Source organism: Macrobrachium rosenbergii, chromosome 7 (assembly GCF_040412425.1).
Source record: "Macrobrachium rosenbergii isolate ZJJX-2024 chromosome 7, ASM4041242v1, whole genome shotgun sequence".
Taxonomy (NCBI): domain Eukaryota; kingdom Metazoa; phylum Arthropoda; class Malacostraca; order Decapoda; family Palaemonidae; genus Macrobrachium; species Macrobrachium rosenbergii.
This window is the reverse complement of record NC_089747.1, coordinates 55,287,927-55,312,331: the sequence shown is the minus strand read 5'-3', so window position 1 is coordinate 55,312,331 and position 24,405 is coordinate 55,287,927. Positions and strand designations below refer to the sequence as shown.

The 24,405-nt window shown below is 35.1% G+C and overlaps 1 long non-coding RNA gene across 1 annotated transcript in view; it reads left to right on the top strand.

The window, feature by feature from the left end:
* LOC136840538 (uncharacterized) overlaps positions 1 to 24,405 on the top strand; it is a 298,523-nt gene that overhangs the window by 95,262 nt on the left and 178,856 nt on the right. The window lies entirely within an intron of this gene.

The following is a 24,405-nucleotide window of genomic DNA, read 5'->3' as shown; positions in this document are numbered from 1 at the left end:
AGATAAAAAGCTCCAAATTTTAAATGGCCTGAAAGGCATGCCTCGCAATTCATATTCAATATTCCTTAGCAAATAAGTCACAACGAGAGTTAAAATGGTGTCTATCGAAGTCAATTGATATGGAAATGTTTGATCATGATTTTATTGCTAAATTACTAAATGGCCAATAATTATGTTTAGTCGATTAGTTTTCTTTTGTATATATAAAGTGACTATCCATCTTTATCCGCTCTCTTCAGTACTTTTGTATTTCTTTCATTTCTACTTTTTTTTTATCGTTTATAATGTCTGTCAATAAGCCATTTCTAATTCTTAAACACTTTAATCATTCATTTTATGCCTTGTCTAATCTCTATTATCTCCATTATCTTTGTCTTTTTTTTTTATAATTCCGACAGTGAATTCCACATTTCCTTCCCTTCGTTCGCTATGAAGTATTTCTTGTTATCTCGCCTGATTCTCCCCTTACTCAATTTCTTTTCAATATCCTTGTATTCATTTTGCTTTCATACTTCCATCTGAAAATAAACAATCTTTTAGATCAGTCAGGGCAAGGAAAACTTTTTCCCCTTTCATCTTGGATATTCTTAACATTTTTCTGCTCACAATAAGAAATGGTGAGTTTTTTTTTTCAGAACACGTACAAATATTTCGCTTAAAAGACACTTTTTTGCTGTTGATAAGGTGAAAGATAGAGCAAAAATAGCATTCTTTCTAAACTGAGATCTGTGCTGGTAGAACAAAAAACGAGGAATTAAATATTTCGTTTCTTCTTCGTCAATATCATGTACACTCGATTCTATATTTCGTTTCAGAAAAATAAACAAGGGAGATGTACAGATACACAGAAATCAATTACCCTCGAAAGATTAAAAATGCCATGGATAAAGTTATAGACAGACAGAAGTTCTCAGTCTTTTCCCAGAATTCAGTAAGAACAATTCAACTTTTTTTTCGCTGGATAAGCAAATATAAAGGTTCCTTTTCAAATGTTGGCCCATCTTTGTGAGAAAGAAAGAAATAATTAGATAAATCGGATTACGCTTCAAAATGGCATATTTTCATAAACTCTTTTTAAATTTTATTATCATGGTGAATCCTTTATTACCATCATACATCCGTGCATTGCAAAGGATCTTTATATGTAATATTCCTAAATAAAATTTTACAAAAGTTAAATCCACGTCTAGTCTGCTTGTATGCAAACAAATAGGCCACGGTCTCTCTACTCTTGTAGCAAAGATAACAGAAATAAACGATTATATGATTAGAAATATTCTATTTTCGTGTAAAACATGGTTGATAAAAATTTTGATCTTTCTTATGGTAATCTTTCATTTAGGTAAATATCCCCCTTGCTTGTGTTACTTTAGTATCTAAAGGTCCTTCCCTTTTATTTTGTTGGTTAATCTTTCATTGGGAGTATCTTTTAACTATGTTTCGTCATATGGCGTATTTCTCGCTGAAACCGGACATTTTTGTGATCACGACTAAATTCCTGAATCCGTGGCTGTATCGGAATTCTCATGCAATAGCATAGCCATATACCGCAGCATTCCGACCGGTACGCAACCACCGGTTCTTTCTCCGAGTCTGACCAACCGATGCCAATATTATTTCCATCTGGGGATTCGAATCACTTTCAATATTCACTGAAATCCCGGAGTTCTTGAATTTAGCCGCGGTTTATGGAACCAGTCCAGAATTAGAGATTTAGGCTTTCAAGAAAATCTGTTTCCATGTGGAAATTAGTTTTATGTTGAGGAATTAGAGTTGTATCCTCTCGGCTAAAAAGAGAAACAATCTACATATATTTTTTCTCTAAAAAAATAGAAAAAACGAGTAAATTCATTCTTCGATGTAACAATATATTATATTTTAAAAGTATTACATGAATCAATATATATATATATATATATATATATATATATATATATATATATATATATATATATATATATATATATATATATATGTATGTGTGTGTGTATGTGTGTGTGTGTGTGTGTGTGTGTGTTTGTGTGTGAGAAAGAGAATAAACCATAACTCTACCAAATAAATCTAGGGGTTTTTCATTCATTCTTGTCATTGCCAGCCTAGTTTTAGTATAAATGCTTGAAGTGTCATGAATTTTATATAATTTTAATCTTGGGGTGTTCCTTTTCTATACTCTCCATTTTATTTTAAAGTATTTTCCACTACCCATACTATAATCGACAACGTTTTATCTCTCTCCTCTCCTCGTCAACAATTACTTTATCCAAATGGCTTCTCTTCCATAATCAAATACGGAACTATTTTTCCGTTAATGCTTTGAATTTTTTTTTTTCACTTAAGACTCGTTAAGTTTAAAGAGGTAGCTCATGGGCTATTCCACTTGAAACTTCCAAAACTTTTCATGGAATCAACGGGAATCAATCGCTTTTGGGAAGTTGGGAGAGCACCAAATAGATATTTTCCCAAGGCCTATTTAGATATTTCAACTTGAAATTTAATTTTGGTGACAGTTATTGATATAGGGGATATGGACTTTCTTAGTGAATGGTGTAATGATAGGAAGTTATAACCTGTAAGAAAATATACAAACGTCAATGACGTTTGTATGGTTCTGGAATTCTTTATTTAGATTTTTTGTCAAGGCATAACACGTCACTTTCTTATTCATGGGAATATTTTTCTTACATAGAAAACCATAATGTGACAGATATTCATCCTTGGAATATATATCTGTATGTCGCGAGTAGCTGCTATCTACCTTTTATTTCAGCATGAGTAAAATCAAGCTCAATTCGAAGGAATTTCCTAAACCCGTTTGCCTTAAAAACGTTTGCAGAACTGGCAACGTTGTTTCAGTCCGTTTTCAGTCTGTTTGCTCATTAAGAAACCATATCCAAATGTTTGGCCTCAGCAGGCTTTGTAGAGCAGATTACCTCGGGATCCTTGTTTACCTTCCTCTCTACCGCAGGCACTTAAGGTAAGGCCTTCTCTTGTTTTTCGTTAGCCTCTCCCTTCCACTTTCTTAGGTGCTTGTTGAACCAAGATTTGTGGTTGCATACCTGGTGGTGAGGATAATTTTCTTTCCATTTTCATTGTTGATAAGGAATCCCATTACGCACGATTGCAAAGCCTTGATATTGACTCTGTTAAAACGTTACTTTGCTAAAAATATAAGTGATGAAGAAAGCTTGTAAGCTTACTTTTGCTCTTTTATGTTTTTTTTCTTCTTCTTTTACGACAGAAAAACTGGATGAGGATGAAGTTTTTGCTAATGAGCTCAGACTAAAATTACTTATGTGATGAGGAAAATTTGTAAGCTTGCTTTTGCTTTTTTATGGTTTTTGCTTCTTCTTTTACGACAGAAAAACTGAATCAGGATGAAATTCTTTGCTAATGAGCTCAGACTAAAGTGACATATGTGATGAGGAAAACTTGCAAGATTACTTTTGCTTTTTTATGTTTTTTTTTTTTTTTTGCTTCTTTTAGGAGAGAAAAATTTAATGAGGATGAAATTCTTTGCTAATATGCTCAGACTAAGTTGACATATGTATTAGGAAAACTTGTAAGCTTAATTTTGCGTTCTTATGTGTTTTTGTTTTCTTGTTTTTCCGGAGAAAAAACTAATTAGGATAAAATTCTTCGCTAATGAGCTCATGATGAGGTTCTTATGGTGTTTTTATTTGGACAGAGGTCTACAGTTCATGACTCTGTTTATATACCTTATGATCAGAGCCAATAAGAAACTTCATCAGTTAAAGACAGTTTGAAGTTGGAAGAATATTTTTGCGGAAATAACTTAATGACGATTTTATGGTAATTATCTCCATTACAGGGTATTCATACAGTGTTCACACTTTTAGGAAAACAGACAAGATGATATCTTTTTTCGGATAATTATTTCATGGGATTTTATCACATTCTTTTGAGAGTTTCTGTTGCCTTTGTGTGTGTAACCACTGTTTTGATTTGCGCCAGAAATCTTAGCAATCGCCTTAAAATCATTATAGATACTGGTGTTTATGTCCTTTGCGGGGAATAAACTGCCCTCCTACTTTAGAAAAAACTGACAATATATTTTTTCTCTGGTAGTCATTGGTGTATCCGCTTTAAGCATTTGAACCTTATTTATATTTGTTTTTATCTTCCGTTTAACATGTAGACTTGACTATCTTCTCAGAAGAAATCCGTATTCTTGGATGACTTCTCTTTCACGACTCATCGGTACCCTTCTGAAATGTATAAGTTTGTGACCAAACCTCTCTCTCTCTCTCTGTCTCTCTCTCTCTCTCTCTCTCTCTCTCTCTCTCTTGCCAAGCCTGTAAGTGTAAGATAACTATACAGAAATTAGTATAAATAGTTAGCAGACCCTCTTTTAAACATGTGGTGTTGAAGGTCATAGCTGCATCATCGGCATTCAGTTTGTATAGTTTTCTTCATGTTTCTGGCCGTCACACGCAGATGTTCGTCATGCTTTGAGAGGAAAGCAGGTTGTAAAATTGGATAGTTTTATTTCAGATGAATACGCTATATCACATACAGAATACGATGGTAATTGAAACGAGGTGTTCACGTGCCGTGGAGTTTTCCTTCAGGAGAACTATCAAACCTTTTATATACATACATACATACATATATACATATATACATATATATATATATATATATATATATATATATATATATATATATATATATATATATATATATATATATATGTTTCCTAATGCAGGTGGTTCTTATGACTCCACATTTATTACTTTAAAAATGGCCTTGCAAGATAACCAGGACATATAAAAACACAAACTAAAAGGAGTGGTACAAGGAGCGGAGGGCTCTTTCTCAAAGGGAAGTGCGAAACACGTGGATACAAAAATAGGTATATTCTCATAACACACAAGATCAAAGGGAAAATAAACTGAAACACGTTAAATTGCTGCTGCAGAAGTCCTCCCGAAGGGTGGGGGAAAGCTTGGGAATGCCAGGAACATGGACCAAGGAGAATTCTGCAGATCGTCCGTCTGAAACGGTATGAGGACCTGGTTACAAATCTAATGCTGGAATTTGGGAAATGAATTACTCGGGTGTGCGCTGAGGGCGCCAAGGACTTCCAACCCTTGTTACTTGTGACTCAGAGCAAGGAGGCAGTGAACACGTGGGCCGGGATTGAACCAAGAAGAATCAGGGAATAACAATTATAGGCCCAGAAGTTTAATAAATGTACAAGGGCGAACGTAACGTGACTAAGCAACTCGTTCTGGGTACTTTACCACATTGTAGAGGCGTAAGGCTGACGTCGGCGTCCAGCGGCGTCTTCTGCCAGGGTCCACGTGTGCGTCGACAAAGGGCCTCCTCACCAAGGAACTGCCTTCAAGTCGTAGGTTGGGGGTGGAAAAGGGCGCCCTTGTGATGATGAAAGGCCGCAGTTGAGTTTCCGCTCGCTTTGGGACTTGCAAATCCCCACTTGCAATCTTTGATGGCCACGTGGGTCGGGGTATGGAGCAAAGGGCAGTTAACTTCCATGTGGCGACGAGGGAAAGAAGGGCGGGGGGCAAGGTCTGCACTCGTGACCTCTTGGCTTAAACTCGCAACGGTGTGTGGTGAGTGAGTGAAAACTCCTCTCGCCCTGACCTTTTATTGCTTCTGGACAGGGGTAGGGGGGGGCGATGTCCTGACCGGGTCACGCTTCTGTATCAAAGAAAACGGCTGTTGTCCTGCCCGGTCACTCTCCTGTACCAAAGAGAACGGCGCAAGCCAGTTTATTTGCCCCAGGCGAGAATTAAATCTTTTGAGCGTCTCTTATAACCCACTTCCACTGGTTGAAACTACCCCAACCAGAATCCACTACCTCTCACAGGTTGAAATGCAAAATAGACAGAGGCCTATCTATCGGCCGAAGCAAAGCAAAGGTGGGCTTTCAGCGTTTTTGGCGCTATTTTACAAAATATATATATATATATCTCAGTATATATATATATATACTATATATATATATATATATATATATATATTATATTATTTATACTATTTATCACATCACCGTATTCCATAAACCCCTTCTCACCTCCGCCCCCTATGTTACCGAAGGTGCAATCTGGGCTGAACTTGGACCCCGTCCGTCGCTGGTTCATCCCACGGGACGGTATATATCACTATTCATCGTCATATATATATATAAATATATATTGATATATATATATATATATATATATCTATTTTTGGTATATATATTTATATATATATATATATATATATATATATATATATATATATATATATATATATATATATAACTATATATATATATATATATATATATATATATATATATATATATATATATATATATATATATATATAGCTAACCAACCCAGCTGCCAAGAAAACTTTAAAACTCTAAATTACAACTATAAATCTCTCTCTCTCTTTTCTCTCTCTCTCTCTCTCTCTCTCTCTCTCTCTCTCTCTCTCTCTCTCTCTCTCTCTCCTTTCCTGTTAAGATAGTTGATTCAGTTACACTGCCCAGCATTTCTGACATTTTATATTTCACCCCTCCTCACCCCCACTTCCTACTGGGGCTGAACTTGGACTTATAGGGCATCGTGAGTGTCAGTATTCCTCTCAGTGAGCATGAAAACTATGGATTAGACACTAATATCTGTTGTTTTCGGTTATTTTTGCATGTCAGCCCCTTCCCACCCCTTCTCACCCCCACTTCCTGTCGGGGCTGAACTTGGACTTTAAGGGCATCGAGAGTGTCATTATTCATCTCAGTGACCTCAAAAACTATGGATTAGACACTAATATCTGTCATTTTCGGTTATTTTTACATGTCACCCTCTTCCCACCCCTTCCCACCCTCATTTCCTATCGGGGCTGAACTTGGACTTAAAGGGCATTGGTAGTATCGCTGTTCATCTCAGCAACCTCGAAAACTGTGGATTAGACACCAATATCTGTCATTTTCGGTTATTTTTACATGTCAACCCCTTCCCACCCCTTCTCACCACCCCTTCCTATCAGGCTAAACTTAGACTTAAAGGGCATTGGGAATGTCACTATTCATCTCAGCAACCTCGAAAACTACGGGTTAGACACCAGTATCTGTCATTTTGGTTAATTTTACATGTCACCCCCTCCACCTCCCCCTTAGGTGCCAGTGATGTCTTACCCCCACAGTGTCCTTATTGAGATAGTAAGTCATACGTATGCCAAGTTTGGTTGAAATTGCTTGATGCGTTTCAGAGTGTATGTGGATCATACACACACACATACAAACATCCATATATCTCAGCCTATATATATATATATATATATATATATATATATATATATATATATATATATATATATATATATATATATATATATAAATATATTACACTTTGATATATGCATCATTGATCAAATGCCATGAAATGGATATATAAATATCTCTCAGACATCGAGTTTTTTTTTAACTGATATTACTCAGTAAAAAGTAGTTTTCAAATACTACAAAAAAATCATATTAACCTTTCAATTAAAATAAAAAGGTCTTCAGAAACGGGGTTTGCTGCGATCCTCGTGCATTTCTTACTTCTGTTGCGCCTTACGTCAGTCGAGTAACGGTTAGTTTACTGCTTAAGTCAAGGGAAGGGCTTTGGATTTTCTCAGGGAAGCTTTCTGAGGTCGTCCACCTTCTGAATGATCAGTCGTTCGTCGGTCTCTTAAAGAGTACATTTGAATTTATATGCCTCATTTAGAATTAATTTTTAAATTTTGAAGGTTTTATTTTTAGTCTTACAAGAAAGAACATTGGAGTGGCCTTTGTGACTTTAGGCTCTACATTTCCTTGAATACTTTTTTTTCACGACTTCAGGTATCATTGTCCGTATTTTAGATTAGAAGATTACAGAATGGAACGAAGAATCTGGCTAAATACAGTGTAAAACTTACAGGTTAGACTGGGCGGTTATGCTCGAGAATTTTGTATACAGGGCGCATATTTGCGTTTGATATTTCAATTATTTGTTTATTCATATGGAGTCTTCGGTAAATATAACATCCTTTTAAACATATCCCTGGAGTCATTCTGATGCTGGTATAGACCCCCCTGCTCCAAGGTTTTTTAAAAACCGATCGCGAATATTCGAGAGAAGATATTCCATGGTCACACGAAGGACAAGGCTATGAGAAAAGCAGATGTCGACTTTTATTTCATGACTGGAATTGCGGAAATTATATTTTTATTCAGCTTACAAGAAATTTCTTTTTGGAAAAAAGAGCCATATATATAGTCCTACGATTTTTATTTTTCACTCTCTAAGAGAGAATATTTGGAGTGGTGTTGTTGACCAAGTATCTTTAAGTATCTGTTTTAATGAAATAAGGTCGCTGCCAGGAACATATAAGCTTATGCACTTTTTCTTTCTTAAATATTGACAACGTCGTATTTAAAAGAGGTAGATTGCATCTTTTATGGGAATATAAAGAAACTCCCTAACCTTAATAAAAGTCTAAGTATGGCAAGATGACAATATTAAAACCATTGAAAAATAAAATAAAATAATTAGTAGTCACTGTGTTGAAGGAAGGATCGTAAGAAAGTTCATTCTTTTTTATAAAACCAGTTCTTTGAACGCTCAAGGAAAATATTTTAGGAAGTTGAATAACGAAATAAAAGTCGCCATCTGATTTTCTCATAGGCCTGTGCTCTACGTGTGACAAAGACAGATCTTCTCTTGAATATTCATGGCCTGGTTTTAAAATCCTCGGAGCAGGAGTGGCTATACCAGCATACAGAATGACTCCAGGGACGTGTTATAAAGTCTGTTATGTGTATCCAAGATTACAAAGGCATTGCAAAGTGAAAAATAAAATAGAAATGAGAAGAGAATAGACTAGCATATGCCCACGGCTTCGAGCGAAAATTATGTTGTTGTTTGCGTGTTTGAAGAAGTTAATGGGCCAAGGAGGATTTTGTTAAGTTGTTTATCAGTAATTCTGGCGAGGAGCGATGTCGTATTATTTCCTTTTTTGTGATTGCTTTGAGCTGGACGTCGAAGACTTAATTCCTTCGGAGGAACAAAGTTTCACAGGTGGTAATATTATTTATATCACGATTTAAGTGGATTTTGGTCCTCAAACATTTTTGACAAGTACTGTACGTGTTTATTCTTAATCTTGGTGTAATTTTCCGCATTTTGTATTACATTCGATGAAATGATTTATGAAGCTACGTGTGTATAGCGGCAGCATATATCCAAAAAGAGTCTCAAGTCATTGGCGTCGATGGATATTGCACTTTTACTTTACACATGCGAACGCTGTGTTTAATTATATCGTAACTCTTTAGCATTATTGTTTGACACAGTAAATATCTTGGGTAAAATTATGCATTAGTAAATAAATTTCCATTTGTATTATCCGGTCATTATATGAAATACAGCGATCATATTCGAACACCTTGCATTCAGCCAATGATCACCAAGATGTTAAATACCTCGAAGCGCATCTAAATAATAAACAAGTAAAAAATGCGCCGAAGTTTCTTCGGCGCAATCGAGTTTTCTGCACATCGTATAATCAAGACCACGGAAATTAGATCTATCTTCCGGTGGTCTCGGTATAATGCTATATTAGCCGCGTCCCATGAAACTTTAACTACTGGCCTGTGGTGGCCTATCGTAATCGTTGCCAGAAGCACGATTATGGCTAAATTTAACCTTGAGTGATATAAAAACTACTGAGGCTAGAGGGCTGTAATTTGGTATGTTTGATAATTGGAGGGTAGATGATCAACATGCCAATTTGCAGCCCTCTAGCCTCAGCAGTTCTTAAGATCCGAGGGCGGACAGAAAAAAGTGCGGACGCACAGACAAAGCCGCCACAATAGTTTTCTTTCCAGGAAACTAAAACTGAATTTTTTAAAGTTCTTACCCTCTTTCATTTTAACTTTGCTAATGATTTCATCTCTCTCTCTCTCTCTCTCTCTCTCTCTCTCTCTCTCTCTCTCTCTCAGTTCCTCGCTGGGTGAGCGGGTTCCGTTCTCAACTACCACTCTGGTGGTCGCGAGTTCGAATCTCCGACCGGCCAGTGAAGAACAAGAGGAATTTGTTTCTGGTGATAGAAATTCATTTCTCGCTATAATGTGGTTCGGATTCTACAATAAGCTGTAGGTCCCGTTGCTAGGTAACCAATTGGTTCTTAGCCACGTAAAAATAAATCTAATCCTTCGGGCCAGCCCTAGGAGAGCTGTTAAACAGCTCAGTGGTCTGGTTAAACTAAGATATACTTAACTTTCTCTCTCTCTCTCTCTCTCTCTCTCTCTCTCTCTCTCTCTCTCTCTTAAAAAAAATCGCAATTTTTCTCAAGATGCTCGTAGGGGACATCCTGTCGACGCTTCACAAAAAGCATTACTGAGCACCCTAACCACACTCAGTTCCCCAGTAAGGGGGATTGGAGTATCCATGCATTGTATGCCTTCCTGTTCAAGCAGGTTTTTTTTTTTTTGCTCTAATTGGTCTACCTAGACGTTCTCTTTCTCTTTTTTTTTTATTTCAAGTAGTAGATACGTAAAATTTCGTCATTGGATTTAATAACGAAAAATTGCAACTTCAGATGGATCAATATACTTTACAAAAGATCGACGGATATTCTAAGAATGCATTCTATCTCTCTGAACAAAAAAAATATATATATATATATATATATATATATATATATATATATATATATATATATATATATATATATATATATATATATATATATATATATATATATATATATATATATATATATATATATAAATTTTAGTTTATTTGAGCTAAAGGTAACGTTGCAATCGGCATGTAAAAACAGCAAGCTTCTCTTGTCGAAGAGTAATTAGGCCTATGCTGTCGGTTATACTGTTTTATTTTTCGCCCTAATTCGCACCTTATGGTTATGCCTGTGGTATTATCGTCGAGTGCATGCCATAACATTCATTTTCACATAATCATGAGGTCTCCACCGCCAAAAAATTCAAAATTCATCTTGCAAGAGAATGCTTTGCAAATGATATTCTGCGAGCAGGAAAATCTGTTTCGCCGCTCAATGCAGAAAACACTTAATAACGGAAAGGGGCTGCAGATGGGAACCGCTTGAAAAAATCTTCCTGTCTCTATCATGTGAGCAATTGCTCTGATGACCAATACAATACAGCGGTTTGCCATTCCCCCATTCAAGTCCAGAAGAAAAGGAACAGAGGGAAACAAATCATTTAGCACAAAGGGAGAGGCATCTCGTGAGAAAGAGTGACTGAATAGTCTGTTATGGCAAGAAGACGCACGATGCAATTTGTTCTTAAGAAAAAAAAGACAGGTTTTTCTTTAAAACTTAAGAAAAATGAGACCGTTTGCAGTTTAAGAAAGATGATACAGCTAGTTACAATAACTGAAATACAGGAAATCTGGATTTAAGACTTGGCTTTGATATGTCAAGAGGCTTTAGACTACAGTTAAAGGAATCTGAAACATTTCTAATTTACAGTTCAGGAAAGATGAGACAGTTGGTTGCAATAACTAAAATAAAATAAAAACCTTGACTGGCAAGAGACAAGAATAAAGCCTGAAGCATAGGGAAAACGAATCGGAAAACCTCATGAACTGCAAAGAGCATTTCGAATGCAATAAGGTTTATTTTCGGGGGAATTAAGGTGGGAGCAGCTTCATTTTTCTCGTCTGGGGTACACTAAGAGGTCCTACTTAGTTGATGACGCATCTCACTGGAAAAGATAGATATATAGAAAGGTATTTATTACAATACTTCCATAATTACAAAAGATTCAAATTTGCAATACTTTCATATCTTACAAAAGATAATTTTTTGGTCCAATTAATACCAAAATCTCCATACAAATTCACTTAGTAAAACTGGGAAGCGCTCCAGAAAAGGACGAAACAAAAATAAAGATGGCAACATGTAATAACATAATTATAATTAATATATAACAATTTATACACTAAGCTAAGTAAGTGGAGTTTTGGGGAGCCGATAGGATTAACCACAGAGCCACTGCCTGGTTCTCAAAGGTTCTTACCTGTTGGAGAGAAGGCTTCACCTCTGATTATATGTGTACAGTATATGTTAGGTCTCTAAGACATCTTGCACAAGTGCGATGGCTGCCCTTTGCCCCTCGCCCATGTCAACGTCATTTAAACTTGTTTCCATGTGTTTACGAGCAAAAATAAGGGGGTATCATAAGGATCCATCATAGTAGTAACTAAGGCAATTTAATTTTACTTATCCAAATACATTCCGTAAAAGACATCTTAAAACTTATATATTATATATATATATATATATATATATATATATATATATATATATATATATATATATATATATATATATATATATATATATATATGTATGTATATATATATATATATATATATATATATATATATATATATATATATGTGTATATATATATGTATATATGTATATATGTATGTATGTATGTATATATATATATATATATATATATATATATATATATATATATATATATATATATTTATACACGAAAATCCATTCTTATGTTTACTAATGCACTTAAAATTATAATATTTAATAAACGCACTTTGCTTTAAGTAGTATATAATATTTTATAAAACAAAACTGTTTATCGACTTCATTCGCGATAAATAAATATATTAATTTTTTATTACCTTTTTACTGCCTGCAGTTGAAGTTAAAATGATTATTCAAAAGAACACGTGATGACACAGTATTCACAAGAGCTCGACTTTGGCCACATATTCACATGCAGTGAGTGAGGTCATCTCGGAATGATTACGTTTCCTTCCTCAGCCCGAAAGGTGGCATCCCCGCCCGCCATGATTACTAAAGTAATGTAATTTACGTGCGATTATGTTAAAGTAATTCTGGTCGCTCTAAGCTCGTCACTGCTTCTCTCCCAAGCTCAGTTTTGCCACCCTCCCCTCCCCCCCCAAAAAGTATGTTAACTCATTGAAGCATCAAGAGGGAGAGTTCTCTCTCTCTCTCTCTCTCTCTCTCTCTCTCTCTCTCTCTCTCTCTCTCTCTCTTACAGAGAACGACCACTCAAGAAGGTGACACGTTTTAGCCCTGGTTGCATCTTCTTTGTTGGTTCTCTCTCTCTCTCTCTCTCTCTCTCTCTCTCTCTCTCTCTCTCTCTCTCTATTTTTCATGTCTAACATCAGTATTTGTAAAGAATAATATCACTGAGATTAATCAGATATCTTGATCAACAGAAGACTTCACAAATGAATGAATTTATGTACTAGAAAAAACTTGGAAATTGTTGCACATATGTTTAAAAATCTGAAGGATTTTTTTTTCATTTGCACATTTGCTGATGTTCTTTAGTTTATCCTATAAGTTAAGAGAATATAAGAGGCAATGGCATATTCCAGTATGGAGTAAATACTTTCCAGGTAAGCTCATATCTAAAAAACACGCAAACATTTTTCGTCAAAATAGGATTATTTTGATGGGGAACTAAACCTGTAACACCTCTGTTAAGTGGTCTGACTTTCTTGACAATAAATGAAGATTCTTTTCTTATGGGGCGGGAGGTGGGGGGGGGGGCGCCTGTGATCAAATTATTTGGAAAAACCAAACCCCGTCGTTTAAATCTAATTTGATCTTTTTATCGTGGGCTTTACAGAATTAATGAAAGCGAAGTTGAAACTCATTGGTCTCTGATTAATAATCAGTTTCATTCATTACAGATGCCATTTACGAGAATTGTTTACGCTTAGATATGATGAACATCGAACGGAACAAGATCATTTTCATTTTAATCTAAACCAGTGAAAATAATACAGTAGTTCTGTTTATTCCAATGTATTTCAAAACAGCTGACAGAATATTACATACTCTAATTAGTGCGTGTTAAATCACGTGGATTAATAGTTTATATACATTCAGCATAAATTTTATATTGCATTGGTTATGCAGAAATTCTAATGAAGGTTAAAAGTGATAAGAAATCTCCCATTTAATTATGCCGCTCATTAATATTAATAATAATGCACATCATTATCTCTATTTAATTTTTGTATGTTTTTTTTTCTATACGTAAGCTGAAGACTATATATATATATATATATATATATATATATATATATATATATATATATATATATATATATATATATATATATATATATATATATATACTGTATATATAAATTGTCGAAGGAGCTTTACAGCGATGGTTTTCATTGCTATCGAAGTCGTCATTAAGAGGGCCCCATGAAATCAGAAAAAGTAACAGTCGTTGCAGTAATAGTTTACAGTCTAGTACAATTAGTGCCTACCTTGCTGTCCCATTCAAAAGTCGAGTGAGGACAATTAATTCATTTAGTAGAATTGGAAACCAGAACGCTTCATCGTGTTAGAATTGATAACCTCAAAACTCTGCTTCACAGGCACCCGCGATGTGGCCTCGAAAACATGAGGAGGTCGTTACCTTAAGTGCATGAGGTAAGAGAGAGAGAGAGAGTGTGTGACACGTCGACACGGGCCCATGGTGATTAGCTCCACAATGGCTGGCCAGCGCAAACTTTACCTGAATGTTGCTTCATAATGAGCAAACATACGCGCGCACACCTCATCTTGGACATGGATTGTGCAGACACCACAGACTAAGGGAGTTCAACAGTGATAGGCCTGGGATGTTTTTTCTGTCGTCGATTGTGCTCACAGTATTTGGCTTGGATGCATTAGGGTTAATTAACTCCTAAAATGGATAGTTTTTGCGAACTGAAAGCAAACTGGGCGTTAATTATTTTCCATAATATATGCGTAAATAAAATTAATATGGTAACTTTTAATAGATATCTCTACAGATTTTATATTACAAAAATGTACACCTAATACGTATACCAACACACACACACACACACACACACACACATAAAACCAAGCGAATTTCATGTAAAGTCGAAATGTAGGCAATATGGAACAATATTTGATAGCTGCATGATGACATTGGTCATTAATGATCTATTCACATTAATGTTTCCAGGAAAAACATTTTCCAATGCATCCTCTTTGAGAGACTTCATCCCTACCCTTCTTCGTTTTTCTTTCTCCCTGAAATCTTTTGATTCTATCCTCTGATAAAATTCCACTTTCACCTCATCAAACATTTCGGCACCTTCTTTGTCTCCTAAGCGTCTTATCCTCCTCCTGCGTCCCTTTAATCTTCAGTTGCAGCAAGCCTTCCCTTTCCAACAACGAATCGGTAATCGAAAATGTCTTTATTTTTCAGTTCAAACTTCCCCTTTTGTTGCAATCCGGGCTTATCGGTATTTCAGAGATCCTTTGCTCTATCATTTGCCTTCATAGAGTATTTTGAATTTCCAGCTGTTTTTACTGATTTAAAAGTTTTGGACTTACTTTATTATCATGATTTAGTTTAATTAATGACTGTCATTGATTTTGTAATCACTAGTGAAGTCCGCTTGTGAGAGAGATTTATATTCTTCACTGTTCCTCAGATTACTGTTGCTTTACAAACCCTTGAAAATACTTTAAAAGTACCGTGATTGACTCTGCCTTAACTCTAAACTTGCATGTTTGAGTGGTTGTTTTTTCCCCAGAAAGAGTTTCCATTCAGAATTTCAAATACTTCTGAGAGAGAGAGAGAGAGAGAGAGAGAGAGAGAGAGAGAGAGAGAGAGAGAGAGTTCTCTTCACACTTTCTTGATCGCATAATGTTGCCGGCAAAAAAAAAAAGAAAACGTGAACGTTAATGTGCAAGTACATGTGCTTTAATTGGTGTTATTTCCAACTTTTTCCGAACGAACGCATTGAAACGCCATTCTCTCTTACACTGTGGGCCAAAATAGGTACATTCTTCCTCGTATCCATTGTCTCGAGGAAACTGCCCGGAGGACATCCTCGGTAAGAACTAATTGTTGTTTCGAAGAGGAGCCTGCCCTAATTTGCCGATTATCTCAACCTTTCCCTTCCCACCAAAGCCCAGAGTCCATTCTTCTTGAGGCCAAAAGTGCCTGAAGGACGCGCCTACTGTCATTTCCTTTCCTCTTTCTCTCTCTCTCTTTTTTATTTTACTTTTCCTTTTTCTCTCCCAGTCCCTTCTCTGTAACACTCCTCTCCCAATCCCTTCTCTGAGTTACTAAAACATTTGTCGACTTATGGGCAAATGTACTGAGAAAACGCTGCAGAATTTCAGCCTTCGTTTAATCAGACATTATGTTCCAGTTTGGCGAATAATTCTGGAACGATGAATGAGCGAAGCGGCGAGGTGGCAGCTTTCATTGTATACAGTGATATAAAGCTGAGCACATATACAAGCTGATTATTTTATGGATAGACAGCACGGCCAATGTCAGAATGTTTAACTTTCTTAAAAGTCGTATTATATTTCACAGCCTTCTTCTATATAGTGTATACACCCGGATATTACAAAATCGAAGCAATTATGATCCTGAATGTCCGGGTGTTGCAAAATCATTGCAACTGTCGTTCTGAATGCCTGAAACAGAAAATGAGCAAATCATAGAAAAAACTAATGTTCACTGATTTAAAATCCAGCTATGATATCGCAGCCATTAGTGATAATCTCGGCTCTTAAAGGGAATGAGGATAACGCAGAGGGAAAATCAGTTCGCAGTGAACTGAATCCTGCGAGCAAAGCTCTATGAACAAGATAATCTGTTATCATTATTTGTATTTATATTACATCTGTGTTCTGGTCAAAACTAGTTTATAGTCTCATTTTAGCGAAATAATGATGATAATAATAATAATGTTTCTTTCATATTTCCCCAACAACCAAAGGATTAAAATTGCAAAAATCTTAATACTGCAAATATTATTGGATATCAAGTTAAATATTATACCCAATGCCTCCATAGTAATATATGTTAAAAATGGGTTAAGGCTCCGTATTACACACACACACACACATACACACACAAACACACACACACACACACACACACACATATAAATATATATATATATATATATATATATATATATATATATATATATATATATATATATATATATATATATAAAATTATACACAGAAGTAAATGCAGCACATGCTTCACCTGATATCGAAGACTATTTTATTGAAAATATAAAAAAAAAAAAAAAAAAATCAGTTCTGCCGGTATGAGGGCCGTTCCCTTTGTGCTTTCAGCTGTTTCGCAATTTGATATAACGAGCGGCTGGTACCACCAAAAACTAACTTCCACTAATCTTACAGAAAATTCACCTGATAACTTCAAAGTTTTTTTTTCTAATAAAAAAGTTATTTTACATCAGGGTCTCATCGCAAACGAAAACATAGGCATATTCCATCCAGCGCATTGATCATAACATAGTTAACTCATGCTCTCTGATAAAAATAACAAGCCTTGGCAATTGCCTTGAAGAACTAGGTTTTTTTTTGTGTATGAATAACAAAAATGTTCGTAGTTTAATGTCTAAAAAACTTAACAACGTTTTGCTGTTGCCTTGAAGTTATACTGTGCAATGTTTTCTTGAATTAAAAAAATCGCATTTTATTCTCTAAAAAATTAACATTGCTTACCAGTTGCCTTAAAGTTCTAGTTTTTTTAGTTAATGAATTAAAAAAGTTTCTTAATTTATTGTGTGGGAAACGAGGCATCTGAAAATTAAGCTTCGGTCTATATATAATGTTTGAAAAGGAGGTCACATCGCCTTCGGACCATTTGACTGAATTATTTCACTTTATAAATTCAGCGTATAGTCTTTAAGGCTTTTAACAATAATAATGTATTGAGTGAAATAATGTTTCGTGGGACAAGAATATTTGCTGTACTATACGGTTGTCCTCACAAGCAGTAAACTGTGAACTGCGCGCATGTAAATGTATCCTATGAATGGACTGAAAAAGCTTAATTAATTCGTTATAAATAATTCTAGTGCTACTAGATTATTTTTTTTTATTTCACTGAGGGAAGGGAAAATATTAATTATTTCCTCTAGACGTAAGATGTTTTAATCATCACCGCACAAGAAATTTTTAAGTTTATTTCTTGTGCTTGAAGATATTTGCTTTTAGTCTTACACTTCATCATCAACGTGAAAACTCATTATTGCTAAAAAGGAAGAGAGCTGAAAGATCTGTCCAACCATCAGCTGTTTGATAACATATAAACTTGTTAATAAAAAAACGCCTCTGAGACAATCACTCTCATTGATATATGAAGTTGCTGTCGATGAATAAATAGATACACGAGTAAATAAATATTTCTATTTAACTTTGCTTAAAGTTCGGTGAAGAATATTTACCCGCCACAAAAATAATAAATGAAAAAGAAAGTGAAATTAGCAAAGACCTTGACAGAAAAATCTCAGCTCATTATCTACAAACTTTTATATATTAGGTAATTTTCTGGTTCAATAATGGATGCAGGACAAACAATACAGAGGAAGGATTTCTTCCAGCGGTCGACGCTTGATCGCTGCTATTGAGCATTTCTGCCCCCTCCCGGATCTATCTGGGAATCATAATTTTTAGAATGATACTTCAGTCAGTGTGGTCAGGTGATATTCTTTGCAAGGGCTTTCATTCCAAGTAAATAAAACTATTGAAAACTGAATTAACATCTTCGCGGCTTTTCAGTCTCCCACTGATTGCAATTTTTTTTTTAATTTATGGTTATTTGTCAATCTTTTATTATTTACATACATGACCTAAAACAGTTTTCCTTAAGTAGCGCTACTTTCCAGTCTTTCCATGAATAAAATATTATCGTTTTTTTCCATCTTATATTTACCTATATTTTATTGACATCTTTGTTTTACAATAACGACCTTACGCTGCGTTAATTTTAACTCTTTCCAAAAATAAAAAATTAAAAATTATTATTTCTCAGGTGTGAGATCGTAATCTTATTATCTTGTTTCATGTCAATGTTAATTCGGTTAAATGCCTGGAGGGTGCGTATTGGGTTACAGCGGAATCAGTTTCTCGATAAATAGCAAAAGAGTAATGAACAGGAACACAAACACAAAGGCAATTATAAGTCAATACGAGCCATTACCATTCCCTGAGGTTATGACCAGTCAAGCTTAATTCATTATCAATATTTATTAGTCGTAAACGAGATATTGTAGAGCGAGGATCCGTTTTATGTCGAAGTAATTTTTGCTTCTCTTTCTCTCTGATTTCCACAAAATTATGAAAATTGAGGAGGGAAATATGATATACAAAATAGCACTTGTATTGAAATTATTTTTCTTTTCTGTTGCAAATCACATCAAGATTTTCTTACAGCTGCAGCAAGTCTTACTTTTATTTGCTGAATTCCCCAACCAATTTGGCTTTCTTTGACTACCAAAACGAAGGATTCGGTTTATTCTCTTTGTATAAATATTTTTTATACGTCACTGTATCATTTTAAAAAATTAAAAATATATAACTGTCGGTTTTTTAACAAGAATAAGACGTAATTTAAGATACAACCTTAAGTAAATATAGCCGTTTTTTCGTAATAAATACTCTACAGAAAAGTCCGATTATATATTATCAAACAGCTGATGGTTGACAGATCTTGAACAAAAGAGGCTTTGAAATACAGTCTAACACAGATATGCGCATTTTCCTGAGTGAATACACCACACAGAATTCATTTTGCCAAACCCTTTGTGGTTCCATTCCTTCCGTGACGCCAATGTTGACTTTGTCGAGCTGAAATTGCGAAAATCAGACTCTTCCTTGAAGGCATCTACGTCCAACTTGACTTGAGACTGTATATTTGTAAAATCAATTATGCAATAACATCAATTTCAGCGGCAATTATTTGGTTTTTCTTATCTGACTCCTCCGAGCTGGTTGACTACCAGATAATAATAATAATAATAATAATAATAATAATAATAATAATAATAATAATAATAGATAGATAGATAGATAGATAGATAGATAGATAGATAGATAGATAGTGTGTGTGTATGTGTAAACAGTAATAAGAAATTCCATCAGCAGAGATCTCCTTTTTAAACAGGTTAAGAGTATAGCGCAACAAAGCCGCGGTAAATCCCCCAAAAGAATTCCGAGAGGATAAAGATCCGAGAATTTCAACTTCTCGAATGTTCTAGTGTCAACAGAACCCGCCCCAACTCGAGTGTGTGCATAATGGTGTAAATGTTGCAGCAAACTGCTGCTTTCACCTGTCTGGTTTGGAGTAAGTACGTGACCCCAAAACTATAAATGTTACTGTTTCTTTGGTGGGTCCTTAAGGACTGAAAAGAGACCTTTGCGATTTTGTACGTGGATATCTCGCCTATGTTTATGACAATTTGCCATATGATTTGAAAATAAGAAAGTTCTAATAATTTCTCTCGGTCAATTAATACCAAATCAACAGATAACAGGAGTTTATAAATATGTCAACAGAAATACTCAGAGGCCTTATTTACTCATTTGTTTAGATTTCTGTTTCTGACTATCAGCATGGTCCAAGCCCCCCGGCCTCTCTCTCTCTCTCTCTCTCTCTCTCTCTCTCTCTCTCTCTCTCTCTCTCTCTCTCTCTCTCTCTCTCTTCTCATTGCCTAATTAACATTTTGTATTATAAAATTGCTCTTCAAGAATCAACTCGTTAAAAAATTATATATTCTCCAACTACTTTATCAACAAAAATGAAATATTACGATTATTTTTATTTGCGATACTCCTCTTTTTAGTTAAATCGTATTTTAATGTAAATGGGATTTTCATGGCAGGAAATATAGATAAGTTTGAAAATATTTCTTGGGAGGAATTTTTTTCTACTCTTCCCTACAGGTGGTCTTCGTTCCTTACTTTTATGTATTTTTGTTTTGTTTTCCGTAAGCTTGGTTCATTTGGTTTCACTACAGTCCGTCCCTTCCCTGTTTATCTGTAAAAATGTATTTGTTAAAAATATAATTTCTTAAAAACATAGCACTAAATATTGCAATATGGCTAAAGAAGTCAAAAGCTATTGAGTTTTGCGGAATTGTATTAGACCATAGGGATTAATCAATTACGGCAAAAATCAGTTAAAACTACTAAACTGAAACGATATTTACCCACATAAGAAACTTGAAATACAAGATATCGTAATCTTTTCATCCCTGTTGTACCTACAAATCCAAAAATGATCTATCATACCATTGTGATCTTGAACGCTGAATTTTCCACCTTAATGTGTTTACTCGTCCACTTGATTATTCTACTTTTTATATATATATAAAATTAAATCTGTTCCCATTCTGGCAGTGGGCAGACTTAATAAAATTCAATTTCTACAACTTTCAATTTTAACAGTAGTGTCAGGTATTTTTCTTCACAAACTGAAAATCCTTACAGGGAACGTGCTGCTCATGCGTGAAGCCTTTCTTTCAGTAATTATCCTCAGTCTGAGCGTCCACTTCCGTGTCTTTTCCTCCACAGAACAAAATCCTCCCCAGGAACTTTCTATCGAGACAAAAATAAGAATGAAAACGAATTCAACCTCATCTGTAAAAGTCACGCGTTACCCTGAAAACTCGGCGGCACGTAAAATTGGCAGGGTAAAGAAGTGGTGTAAATACCCGGAGCAAGAGAAAAATGTCAGTAGTTACTCCCTGAAGATTTTTATAGCTTTCAGTTTTATTATTCAGATTTGCTGCGACGTTATCTTGAAAACTGGAGAAAATAACGTGGTGAAAATGAAATAGTTTTTTGTTACTTTTAAAATGTCAGGGAGGAAAATAAAAACGATTGTAACCTAGACAGACACGTCATTCGCAAGGAATATATATCCTATAAGTATGGAATGATTCTTTACAAAACTTGATCATTGTAACTGGAAAAACTTTACAAATACTGCATAACTACGCTGCGCTTAGGCTTGACGTGAGGTTGCAAGAAGAAAATTGTTAATTAGAAAGGAATAGCGAGTACGAAAGTCTTAAGACTTTCTCTGCGACTTGAAGGCTTATTATGTAATTGGCTGATGGTATCCCTCGGTCACAGACCACAAGAACCAAGATTCGATACTGAATGGACAGAAGATTGTCATTGATACTTTCAACTTAATTGGAACCTGATGATCTTAACGCTTTACTTAAACATGAATTCTTATTATTTGTTTGAGATATATGTCATGTTTCTTTCTTTTTTTATTTATGTATTTATATATTTATCTATTCATTTATTTATTTATGTATTTATTTATGTATTTATTTATTTATTCATTTATTTATTCATACATTTCTTTTAATCGTCAACTGAACACCCTAGTGGAGAGAGTCACCGGACTATAAACCCAAGAGGGCTCCAGAGGGAAATCACCCTGCAGAGAGAGACAAGTTATAAGCAGAGGTGATAAATAAATCGATATAAGGTGTGTGTTCGATGCGTTATCCTTATCACTAAAGGTTGGGGATGAAAAACACCGAAATATAAAAAGTAGGTCCTTAATGTCTAGTGGAGTTGACAAATTCACAGAGGTACAAATTATGTGTCTACACGGGAAACAGAGCGGTCCCGTACTGGCGAAACATTACTGCCAGACGGACAAGGTTCAGTCATTACATAACGTACATGATAAATACATTGGAATGACATACATTTAATACATTAGGCAGATATATACTGTAAACGGACATGAAACATAAAAGAACGTAATACATATATATATAAAGGTTCATACATCATACTGAACATGTCTTTCATATACCTACATAAGGGAATAGGAAATGACACTGATCCACCTGAATCCAGGAAACGTCAATAGAGAGCACGACTTGATTTGCTCCTTGCTTGGACATCTGTTTGACTAAACCAGATCAGCTTTTTTCTAGTAATGAATCCACTAAAACCAAACAATTTCATATCACTTATTAATTTGATAAGTAATTCATGAAGTTTAATGTTTTCTTTGAAAATTATTGTAATTTATTACTGAAATGACAGCTTTTGTAAAAGGAAAATAATATTTTATTTTTAAAACAGAAAAAACTAAGTTTTTCTTAAGTCCATTACCACCCACCAAAAAAAAGCCATCCCAAAGAACAATAACTGGCATTAAATAATATATTTTGCGTGAATAATTTGACGTAATGATTGAACTGACGTCTTAAACAAACATTTCATTTGTTCACTTCCAACTGAGTTCACGTTCATTGTTTGCCAACACCTCAGGACTTCCCAATCATGTTTTCAGTTTTTTACACATCAGAATTTGTTAGTTTTAAAGATGGCTCTTCTACCCGGCCTAGCAGCTGTTTTTTTTTTTATGTATTAGCCCACTTTTATACATGTCAAGCCATTTCTGAAACATGTATTCTCTGTCACCCGACGTGAATATTTACATATGCACAAAGGACATTCCTATACTGCTTCTAGTATGGTGGTGCAAATGTGACACTCTGCTGTCCATCTACGTAATGCGAATTAGTACGAAATTTTTGTTTGGTTAAAACCATGTACATCAGGAATCCAGTCATGGCGTTGATTGACTGAAGAAATGTCAGTTCCACAACACTTCGACGGAAATCTTCACTGAACGCCAGAGTTTAGCGGAAGCTTCCTGTTTGTTTTCGTCTTTCTTCTTCTTCCTGAAAAAAATCTCAATAAAATGAGGACTTCCTCTCTTAATTATTCCCTCTGTCGGATAGGGTATGTGGTTAAAAGAGCAAGGAGCGATGTTGTTGAGGTCAAGGGACAAATATCTGAAGGTCATTTCATCCAGGTAATCAGAGGAGATGTAAAACCAGGGAAATTAGTAACATGTTTTTTATCTTGACGCTATTTAAATGGACAAGCGATGAAAAAAAGAGATTCGAATACCATAGCAGTTAAAGTTGAAAAATCGTTAAGTGAGTTTTGCGATACCTTAGAGAAAAGGCAAAGAGGCTCACCGAAGAAGACGTTTAGCCTTCCATCTCTGAGAATGTCACTGAACTGACAGCATTAGGCTCATCTTTCCGTAAGAAGAAAAAGTGGCCGATAATATAACAACCCCGCAGAAAACTCATATGCGTCGAGTATCGTCTACTGATTAAGATATCCTGAAATCTGAAATCTACATTCGTGCACCGAGATCAAAGTTGAATCAGCTGATAATATAAACTCGACCATGTCATAGTTATTGCCATCACAAATATATCCAAATTTCAATTACAAGCACTTGCTCGTGGAAAACCAGGTCATTCACAGCAAAAGATCGCAAAGGCTGGGAATAAATACTTAACGTTGGCATGTATCGGAGAGGAGAGACTTTGTTCAATATATGAATTCTTATTTATTGATGTCCTCCACCCACGGTCGGGAGAGCCTTTATGTCCGGACTGAAATCACCTCAGATGTTTAATGAAAGAGAATCCTGAATTAATGTAACAAGTCTATATGAACGGTACTCGTTCATGTGCTAGTATCATA